The following is a 12,500-nucleotide window of genomic DNA, read 5'->3' on the forward strand; positions in this document are numbered from 1 at the left end:
CACACGTTATTGTAAGTGCTTTCCCTCAAGCAAACCAATATGACCAAAACAAAGATGCACAAAAGAAGACACTAGCGAAGTATTGGAACCACAAGGTAAAGTCCTTTAAACACGCTGAAAGACAGGGTTGCGTCGCCATTGGTACTCTCTTCCTTGTTTGGTGCACTACTTTGAACAGGGCTATAGGGCTCTCTACTTGGAATACTATGTGTAAACACCATTCATTATGGAACATGTGCTGTATGGAGTAAAGTATCCCCTATCACTGTGCAACCAAACATGACTAAACGGCCATTAAATCACACTGTGCAACCAAACATGACTAAACGGCCATTAAATCACACTGTGCAACCAAACATGACTAAACGGCCATTAAATTACACTGTGCAACCAAACATGAATAAACGGCCATTAAATTACACTGTGCAACCAAACATGACTAAACGGCCATTAAATCACACTGTGCAACCAAACATGAATAAACGGCCATTAAATCACACTGTGCAACCAAACATGACTAAACGCCCATTAAATCACACTGTGCAACCAAACATGACTAAACGCCCATTAAATCACACTGTGCAACCAAACATGACTAAACGGCCATTAAATCACACTGTGCAACCAAACATGACTAAACGGCCATTAAATCACACTGTGCAACCAAACATGACTAAACGGCCATTAAATCACACTGTGCAACCAAACATGACTAAACGGCCATTAAATCACACTGTGTAACCAAACATGACTAAACGGCCATTAAATCACACTGTGCAACCAAACATGACTAAACGGCCATTAAATCACACTGTGCAACCAAACATGACTAAACGGCCATTAAATCACACTGTGCAACCAAACATGACTAAACGGCCATTAAATCACACTGTGCAACCAAACATGACTAAACGGCCATTAAATTACACTGTGCAACCAAACATGAATAAACGGCCATTAAATTACACTGTGCAACCAAACATGAATAAACGACCATTAAATCACACTGTGCAACCAAACATGACTAAACGGCCATTAAATCACACTGTGCAACCAAACATGACTAAACGGCCATTAAATCACACTGTGCAACCAAACATGACTAAACGGCCATTAAATCACACTGTGCAACCAAACATGACTAAACTGGCATTAAATTCCACAGTGCAACTAAACCGTGATTAAATATTATTATTAAATCAATTAAAGCATTAAATCAAACATGTACAGTACAGATGGAACAGGTAAGTCAATCTACACATTTAATGTAAAGCAGCGATTCTCAACCGGTGGGTCGCGACCCACATTTGGGTCGTGAGTGTCTGAGTGGCTGATACTGTGGTCTCAAGCCAGTAAGTTTATTAATACATGGACACAATTGTAATATTTACAATGAAAGAAGTGGGAATCTTTGTTCCCTTTTCGTGTAATTGAATAATTTACTATCAATGTAGAATTAAAAATAGTTTTCCATATTGTATTTTGATTGATTTTGTTTCGCGATACATATATTGGGTCTCAACTGAGACAACCTGGTTCAATTTGGATCACGAGGCAAAACCAGTTGAGAACCCCAAGTATACAGTACATTAACTATATGTAGTATAATATCCTGATCGACCTTCTAGTGATCTGAAGCCAATGCAGTAAAGTTCAAAGGTTAAAAATCCAACCTTAATAACTTCCAAAACTTTATACATGCCTGGACTTGAATATTTTTTGTTAATCTACATAATTTAGTTGAACAACTACAGTTCTTGCCCCTGGTTATATAGATTTTTTAATTTGCTTCTATATTTTATATGGTGCCTCAGGTATAAACATTTTGGCATAAAATACATCATTGTGAATTATTAACAGTGGCCTGAGGCTGTCCGCATCTTTTATGAATGGATAAATATAGATATTTGCCATCCAGGATATGTGGTGCACTACAAAACACTAGAAAATGCATTACAATGAACTTTGACCTAGAAAGATGTGTTGATAGAATGAACAATATTACACCAACATGGAAAGTTCTGGAAATCTGTTTTTTTTTTTTTTTTTTTGTGGACATGCGTGTGATGTAGGTACAGTATGTGTTCTGTCTGTCTTCAGTGTGTTTTCATTCATCTGCATTATGTAATTGAAGTGTCTGTATATATATATATATATATATATATTAATATATGTATGGAGATGAAGAATCAGGTCTGTGTGTTTCCGACACTTTGACTTCAAAAACAAGTTTTTAAAGGAAAACTGCTGTGTTGGCGAAGCAATGTGATTGCATTAATTCAATTTATAAATATTAATATAAGTCCCGTAACAGGAGGAAAAGTGATATATTTCAAATAATTTTGTACCAAATGTAATTTAATATGGCTGACACCTTGAGGACTCCACTGATTAAGGCTTTTCAAGGCAGTAATGTTTCCTGAATCGGTACAGAAAATAATAAACAAATAAACAAATATATTCACCGGGCCAGTTCCTACACATTTGGCCTTGAATGATGTGTGTGTGCATGTGTGTGTCTCTGTGTGTGTGTGTGATGTATAAGTGTGTGTGTGTGTGTGATGTATGAGTGTGTGTGTGTGTGTGTGTGTGTGTGTGTGTGTGTGTGATGTATGAGTGTGTGTGTGTGTGTGTGTGTGATGTATGAGTGTGTGTGTGTGTGTGTGTGATGTATGAGTGTGTATGAGTGTGTGTGATGTATGAGTGTGTGTGTGTGTGTGTGTGTGTGTGTGTGATGTATGAGTGTGTGTGTGTGTGTGTGTGTGTGTGTGTGTGATGTATGAGTGTGTGTGTGATGTATGAGTGTGTGTGTGTGTGTGTGTGATGTATGAGTGTGTGTGTGTGTGTGTGTGATGTATGATGTGTGTGTGTGTGTGTGTGTGTGATGTATGAGTGTGTGTGTGATGTATGAGTGTGTGTGTGTGTGTGTGTGTGATGTATGAGTGTGTGTGTGTGTGTGTGATGTATGAGTGTGTGTATGTGTGTGTGTGTGTGGTGCACGGTGGCGGTCGGTGCCGTTTCAGATGAGGGAGAACAATACTTGTTTTTATGAGCATGGCCTTATTTCTATTGCAGCATATTGGATGACTGTCATTCATATTCCATTCACCTAGGATACCAGTTCAATGTAACAGTTCAATGTAACAGTGATAGGTCTAGGATACTGTCATTCATATTCACCCAGTTCAATGTAACAGTGATAGGTCTAGGATACTGTCATTCATATTCACCCAGTTCAATGTAACAGTGATAGGTCTAGGATACTGTCATTCATATTCACCCAGTTCAATGTAACAGTGATAGGTCTAGGATACTGTCATTCATATTCACCCAGTTCAATGTAACAGTGATAGGTCTAGGATACTGTCATTCATATTCACCCAGTTCAATGTAACAGATAGGTTTAGGATACTGCCATTCATATTCCATTCACCCAGTTCAATGTAACATTGATAGGTCTAGGATACTGTCATTCACCAAGTTCAATGTAACAGTGATAGGTTAAGGATATTACAAGATACTCTATTTTTCTCTGTACCCAGAATGAGGTAACTTCAACCTGTCCTGGTGTGAGTAAGTTGGCAGACGGTGACACATTCAATACCTCCTTACACACTTTTTCTTGTATCTAGTTGATCTAGGGTGTAATCATTAGTCCTACAGTTGCAAAACGAGAGTTTCAATTAGACAAATGCCGGTATGTTTATTCCATTAAAGAAATGTTTTTCAACCGAATCGGCGGAATGAATCACAGGCAAACACACTTCACTTTCATAGCAGCCACATACAGCCACATACAGCATGATCACTTTGTTCATTGTATATTTCCTTCTCACATCTACACGCTCTCCTCCTCTCACCTTTTGTGGACTTCCATACGTCAGCTGTCTGTGACCAGGCAACAAATACTTTCCAAATCAAACCTTTATATCATAACCGCGAACAGCTACACACAGCCGACATTGTTGTCACCATACTAGTTATCGTAATAGTCAACATAGTTTGTAAACTTGTTACTGTCATGCAGTACAGTCAGCAAGCAGTTTTATTGGCACCGGTGGGCCCCGATAAATTAATAAAACCAAAAGCTTACCTTCACTTGGAAGAGTTAAAGTATTGGGATAGTCATAGCCAGCATTCCTCTCTGCTTGAGCCGGGTGTTTGATTAGGCTCAACTAGCTAGCTGCATTTGCTAGTGACGTGACGTGAAAGTGAAAAAAAAAACTATGAAATATATAAATATCTCCTCCTTCATTATTATAAATGAATGTGTTATGCACTGCACTGCTAGCTAGCTATAGCTTATGCTTTCAGGGCTAGATTCATTCTCTGAGCCTTTCATTGGATGAACAACATGTCAGTTCATGCTACAAGAGCGCTGACTGGTTGGAGGACGTCCTATGGAAGTTGTCATAATTACTGTGTATTTCTATGGAAGGGGTAAGAACCATGAGCCTCCTAGGTTTTGTATTGAAGTCAATGTACCCAGAGGACAGAAGCTAGCGGTCCTCCAGCTACACCATGGTGCTACCATACAGAGCGCTGTTGAGGCTACTGTAGACCTTCATTGCAAAACAGTGTTTTAATTATTTGGTGACGTGAATATATTTACCATAGTTTTATCTGAAAAGTGTAACTTTTGAAATGTTTCACTGTTTTTATTTTGATTATATTCACTGAGGATGGCGGCGCCGAGCACCACCAGAACAAGGAGAGGCAACGACTTCGGCAGAAGTCGTGACACTCCACTGGTGCACATAGTATGCTTGAGCATGAGTTTGCGTGAATGCGTGTGTGTGTGTGTGTGTGTGTGTGTGTGTGTGTGAGAACCTGTTTCGATCACTGCATCTGACCAAAACAAGATGAGGAGGACAGGAGCTCGAGGACTTCAAAGCACCTCAAAGCTCTGTTTCTCTGGTGCTTCCCTGAGCAAACACTACACGTTTACAGTTCCAGACAAAGAAAGCTACACTTAACAAAAATATAAATGCAACATGTAAAGTGTTCGTCCCATGTTTCATGAGCTGAATTAAAAAGATCCCAGAAATGTTCCTATACGCACAAAAAAGCGTATTTCTCTCAAACTTGATCCTGAGGCCCATGTTCGTGCCATTCATCCGCCACCATCACCTCATATTTCAGCCGTTTAATGCAAGGCCACATGACGCAAGGATCTGTACCCAATTCCTGGAAGCTAAAAATGGCTCAGTTTTTCCTTGGCCTACATACTCACCAGACATGTCACCCATTGAGCATGTTTGGGATGCTCTTGATCGACGTGTACGACAGCGTGTTCCAGTTCCTGGCAAAATCCAGCAACTTCACACAGCTATTGAAGAGGAGTGGGACAACAAGCCACAATCAACAGCCTGATCAACTCTATGCAAATGAGATGTGTCGCGCTGCATGAGACAATGGTGGTCACACCAGATACTGACTGGTTTTCTGATCCACGCCCCTACCTTTTTTTTCAAGGTATCTTTGACCAACAGATGCATATTTGTATTCCCAGTCATGTTAAATCCACAGATTAGGGTCTAATTAATGTATGTTAATTGACTGATTTCCTTATATGAACTGTATCTCATTAAAATCTTTGTTGTTGCATGTTGCCTTTATATTTTTTTGTTCAGTATAATTAAAAGAGAAACACTGTCAGTTTTCCACCACAACTTTTTAACACTTTAATTAGATGAATATTATATATAGAGTATATTTTTTCTTAACAAACTGTTGATGGGAAACAAACACACTGCGTATCCACAAATACAACCGTACAGGTTTTGGACATTATTTTGTAATAACAATTAGATTAGATATTATTATTTGTATTATTATTATTATTTTATTAGATATTAGAACAATTATTAATCTGTGAAGTTGTGGATAAACAAACTAATAATATTATTAATCTAATGTATTATTAATATTATTATAGTATTAATACTATCATTCATCTAAGGAACAGTTTTGTCCAATGACAGTAATGGTGACATTGGCCCTCAGTTGAATGGACGCCATTGGTGAAATAATACAAAAGAAGATGGTAGTTTTTGTGAATGTTCCCCTTAAACCACTTGAGTGTTGCTTTAGCAGTATGCTTAGGGTCATTGTCCTGCTGGAAGGTGAACCTCCGTTCCAGTCTCAAATCTCTGGAAGACAAACAGGTTTCCCTCAAGAATGTCCCTGTATTTAGCGCCATCCATCATTCCTTCAATTCTGACCAGTTTCCCAGTCCCTGCTGATGAAAAACATGATTCTGTCACCGCCATGCTTTACTGTGAGGATGTGTTCTCTGGGTAATGAGAGGTGTTGGGTTTGCGCCAGACCTAGCGTTTTTCTTGATGGCCAAAAAGCTCAATTTTAGTCTCATCTGACCAGAGTACCTTCTTCCATATGTTTGGGGAGTCTCCCACATTCCTGTTGGCAAACCCCAAATGTGTTTGCTTATTTTTTTCTTTAAGCAATGGCTTTTTGTCTGGCCACTCTTCCGTAAAGCCCAGCTTTGTGGAGTGTACGGTTTAAAGTGGTCCTATGGACAGATACTCAAATCTCCTCTGTGGAGCTTTGCAGCTCCTTCAGGGTTATCTTTGGTCTCTTTGTTGCCTCTCTGATTAATGCCCTCCTTGCCTGGTCTGTGAGTTTTGGTGGGCGGCCCTTTCTTGGCAGGTTTGCTGTGGTGCCATATTCTTTACATTTTTTTATAATGGATTGAATTGTGCTCCGTGGGATGTTCAAAGTTTCTGATATATTTTTATAAACCAAACCTTTGTCCCTGACCTGTTTGGAGAGCTCCTTGGTCTTCATGGTGCCGCTTGCTTGGTGGTGCCCCTTGCTGAGTGGTGTTGCAGACTCTGGGGCATTTCAGAACATAATGAGATCATGTGACAGATCATGTGACAATTAGATTACACACAGGTGGACTTTATTTAACTAATTATGTGACTTCTGAAGGTAATTGGTTGCACCAGATCTTATTTAGGGGCCTCATAGTAAAGGGGGTGAATACATATGCAAAGGGGGTGAATACATATGCAAAGGGGTGAATACATATGCAAAGGGGGTGAATACATATGCAAAGGGGTGAATACATATGCAAAGAGGGTGAATACATATGCAAAGAGAGTGAATACATATGCAAAGAGGGTGAATACATATGCAAAGAGGGTGAATACATATGCAAAGGGGGTGAATACATATGCAAAGGGGGTGAATACATATGCAAAGGGAGTGAATACATATACAAAGGGGGTGAATACATATACAAAGGGGGTGAATACATATGCAAAGGGGTGAATACATATGCAAAGGGGTGAATACATATGCAAAGAGGGTGAATACATATGCAAAGGGGGTGAATACACATGCAAAGGGGTGAATACATATGCAAAGGGGTGAATACATATACAAAGGGGTGAATACATATACAAAGGGGTGAATACATATACAAAGGGGTGAATACATATACAAAGGGGTGAATACATATACAAAGGGGTGAATACATATGCAAAGGGGGTGAATACATATGCAAAGGGGGTGAATACATATACAGAAGGGGGTGAATACATATGCACGCACCACTTTAAACTTTTTTATTTTGTAGAAGCTTTTGGAACATGTCTTTTTCATTTCACTTCATCAATTTGGACTGTTTTGTATATGTCCATTACATGAAATCCAAATAAAAATCCATTTAAATTGCTGGTTGTAATGCAACAAAATAGGAGAAACACCAAGGGGGATGAATACTTTTGCAAGGTAACAGCAATAGTACTAATTTAAATTTACCGTCATATTATCCATCCAAAACAACAGTAATATTGGCCATCCAAAACAACAGTAATATTATCCATCCAAAACAACAGTAATATTGGCCATCCAAAACAACAGTAATATTATCCATCCAAAACAACAGTAATATTATCCATCCAAAATAACAGTAATATTGGCCATCCAAAACAACAGTAATATTATCCATCCAAAACAACAGTAATATTATCCATCCAAAACAACAGTAATATTGGCCATCCAAAATAACAGTAATATTGGCCATCCAAAATAACAGTAATATTGGCCATCCAAAATAACAGTAATATTATCCATCCAAAATAACAGTAATATTGGCCATCCAAAACAACAGTAATATTATCCATCCAAAACAACAGTAATATTGGCCATCCAAAACAACAGTAATATTATCCATCCAAAACAACAGTAATATTGGCCATCCAAAACAACAGTAATATTATCCATCCAAAACAACAGTAATATTATCCATCCAAAATAACAGTAATATTGGCCATCCAAAACAACAGTAATATTATCCATCCAAAACAACAGTAATATTATCCATCCAAAACAACAGTAATATTGGCCATCCAAAATAACAGTAATATTGGCCATCCAAAATAACAGTAATATTGGCCATCCAAAATAACAGTAATATTATCCATCCAAAATAACAGTAATATTGGCCATCCAAAACAACAGTAATATTATCCATCCAAAACAACAGTAATATTGGCCATCCAAAACAACAGTAATATTATCCATCCAAAACAACAGTAATATTGGCCATCCAAAATAATGGATATATTGTCCATCCAAAATAATGGAAATACTGTCCAAACAAACTAATATTATGTTGACTATCCAAAATAATGGTAATTTTGACAATTCAAACTAACGGTAATTTTGCCAATTCAAATGTATAGCAATATTGGCCATCTGGTAAGCCAACCTGTTGAAGTGATATCATTGGTGAAACCATATGACAAAAGATGTTTGGGTACATTGTACATGGTTTTGTGAATGTTAGGAAGTTGTGGACTGGAGAAAAATAAGTAATGTGAATTCCACAGTAATATTGGCCATCAAAAGAATCAGTAACATTATCTGTCCACAGTAACAGTAACATTATCTGTCCACAGTAACACAAACATTATCTGTCCACAGTAACATTATCTGTCCACAGTAATAGTAACATTATCTGTCCACAGTAACACAAACATTATCTGTCCACAGTAACATTATATATCCACAGTAACAGTAACATTATCTGTCCACAGTAACATTATCTGTCCACAGTAACATTATCTGTCCGCAGTAACATTATCTATCCACAGTAACAGTAACAGTATCTGCCCACAGTAACATTATCTATCCTCAGTAACATTATTTGTCCACAGTAACAGTAACATTATCTATCCACAGTAACAGTAACATTATCTGTCCACAGTAACATTATATGTCCACAGTAACAGTACAATTATCTATCCACAGTAACAGTAACATTATCTGTCCACAGTAACATTATCTGCCCACAGTAACATTATCTGTCCACAGTAACAGTAACATTATCTGTCCATGGTAACATTATCTGTCCACAGTAACAGTAACAGTATCTATCCACAGTAACATTATCTGTCCACAGTAACAGTAACATTATCTATCCACAGTAACATTATCTATCCACAGTAACATTATCTATCCCCAGTAACAGTAACATTATCTGTCCACAGTAACACTACCTGTCCACAGTAACATCATCTATCCACAGTAACAGTAACATTATCTATCCCCAGTAACAGTAACATTATCTGTCCACAGTAACATTATCTATCCACAGTAACATTATCTATCCACAGTACCAGTAACATTCTATCCACAGTAACATTATCTATCCACAGTAACATTATCTATCCAGAGTACATTCTGTCCACAGTAACATTATCTATCCACAGAACCAGTAACATTATCTGTCCACAGGAACATTATCTATCCACAGTAACATTATATGTCCGCAGTAACAGTATAATTATCTATCCACAGTAACAGTAACATTATCTGTCCACAGTAACATTATCTGTCCACAGTAACATTATCTATCCACAGTAACACTACCTATCCACAGTAACATTATCTGTCCACAGTAACACTACCTGTCCACAGTAACATTATCTATCCACAGTAACATGATCTATCCACAGTGACATTATCTATCCACAGTAACAGTAACACTATCTGTCCACAGTAACATTATCTATCCACAGTAACATTATATGTCCGCAGTAACAGTACAATTATCTATCCACAGTAACATTATCTATCCACAGTAACATTATCTATCCACAGTAACATTATCTATCCACAGTACCAGTAACATTATCTATCCACAGTAACATTATCTATCCAGAGTACATTATCTGTCCACAGTAACATTATCTATCCACAGTACCAGTAACATTATATGTCCACAGTAACATTATCTATCCACAGTAGCATTATATGTCCACAGTAACAGTACAATTATCTATCCACAGTAACAGTATCTGTCCACAGTAACAGTATCTGTCCACAGTAACATTATCTGTCCACAGTAACATTATCTGTCCACAGTAACATTATATGTCCACAGTAACAGTACAATTATCTATCCACAGTAACAGTATCTGTCCACAGTAACATTATCTATCCACTGTAACATTATCTTTCCAGAGTAACATTATCTGTCGACAGTAACATTATCTATCCACAGTAACAGTAACACTATCTGTCCACAGTAACATTATCTGTCCACAGTAACATCATCTATCCACAGTAACATTATCTATCCACAGTAACATTATCTATCCACAGTAATATCATCTGTCCACAGTAACAGTAACATTATCTATCCACAGTAACAGCCTATTACATATCTAACAGTACTCTTAAACATCTCGTGTAATTTGTGTTGGATTTCTTGCGCGTGTGTGTGTGTGTGTGTGTTTGGCACAGCGTCTGGCATCCTTCACTCCAACACAGTGAGGACAAACATTGACCTGATGTTCCAGGGACATTACGGATGGTGGGAAGTAACACCCCCCCTTGAAGGACTGTACCAATCCTGATGTTCCAGGGACATTACAGACGGTGGGAAGTACCCCCCTGAAGGACTGTAACAATCCTGATGTTCCAGGGTCATTACGGATGGTGGGAAGTAACCCCCTGAAGGACTGTACCAATCCTGATGTTCCAGAGTCATTACAGATGGTGGAAAGTAACCCCCACCGAAGGACTGTACCAATCCTGATGTGTCTGTTGTGTATCCCCATATGGCTCTGGTCAAAAGTAGTGCACTATTTAGTGAATAGAATGCAATTTGCGATGCACACAGAGAGTGAGTGGGTTTTCATGTGAGGATACAATAGGGAAAGTAGGCAGAGCTTCCCTGTTCTTTCTCAAGGCCTTAATGAAACCTGACTGTATGATTCGTTGCGAGGCTGAACGGAGAGGCCTTGGGTCGATTTGAAGAGGGCCGTGTGAAAGGCTGCTGTAAGATGAAACTAGCTGGGTAATTACGCTGTGACCGCTAGTTTGCTTAACGCTTCACTAGGTAAAGTAACCACACTAAAGTGCGTCCCAAATGGTGCACTATTCCCTATCTAGTGCACTAGACAAAAGAGGGCCGTGTGAAAGGCTGCTGTGAGATGAAACTAGCTGGGTAATTATGCTGTGACGCTAGTTTGCTTAACGCTTCACTAGGGAAAGTAACCACACTAACTGTGCATCCCAAATGGTGCACTATTCCCTATCTAGTGCACTAGACAAAATGAACACACTATATATTTCGGCAGCAGCCTACCTGTCTATAGTGGACTGGTACTGTTAATTGTATTACATTATAATGGCACTGCACATTTTAAATGGCTTTAAGTGAACAGAAAGTCAGAACAGTCATGTATTTATTTTTTAGAGTCGAGCTCAAATTAGTTATTGACATCAGTAGTATTCATTCAGAGAACATTGGTTTAAAATGGCCCAGCCTAAAGGGAGTAAAATGGCCCAGTCTACAGGGATTAAAATGGCCCAGCCTAAAGGGAGTAAAATGGCCCAGCCTAAAGGGAGTAAAATGGCCCAGCCTAAAGGGTTTAAAATGGCCCAGCCTAAAGGGTTTAAATGGCCCAGCCTAAAGGGAGTAAAATGGCCCAGCCTAAAAGGGAGTAAAATGGCCCAGCCTAAAGGGAGTAAAATGGCCCAGCCTAAAGGGTTTAAAATGGCCCAGCCTAAAGGGAGTAAAATGGCCCAGCCTAAAGGGAGTAAAATGGCCCAGCCTAAAGGGAGTAAAATGACCCAGTCTAAAGGGAGTAAAATGACCCAGTCTACAGGGATTAAAATGACCCAGTCTACAGGGATTAAAATGACCCAGTCTACAGGGTTTAAAATGGCCCAGCCTAAAGGGAGTAAAATGACCCAGTCTACAGGGATTAAAATGACCCAGTCTACAGGGTTTAAAATGGCCCAGCCTAAAGGGAGTAAAATGGCCCAGTCTACAGGGATTAAAATGGCCCAGCCTAAAGGGAGTAAAATGGCCCAGCCTAAAGGGAGTAAAATGGCCCAGCCTAAAGGGTTTAAAATGGCCCAGCCTAAAGGGTTTAAAATGGCCCAGCCTAAAGGGAGTAAAATGGCCCAGCCTAAAGGGAGTAAATGGCCCAGCCTAAAGGGAGTAAAATGGCCCA

Source organism: Oncorhynchus tshawytscha, linkage group LG02 (genome assembly GCF_018296145.1).
Source record: "Oncorhynchus tshawytscha isolate Ot180627B linkage group LG02, Otsh_v2.0, whole genome shotgun sequence".
NCBI lineage: Eukaryota > Metazoa > Chordata > Actinopteri > Salmoniformes > Salmonidae > Oncorhynchus > Oncorhynchus tshawytscha.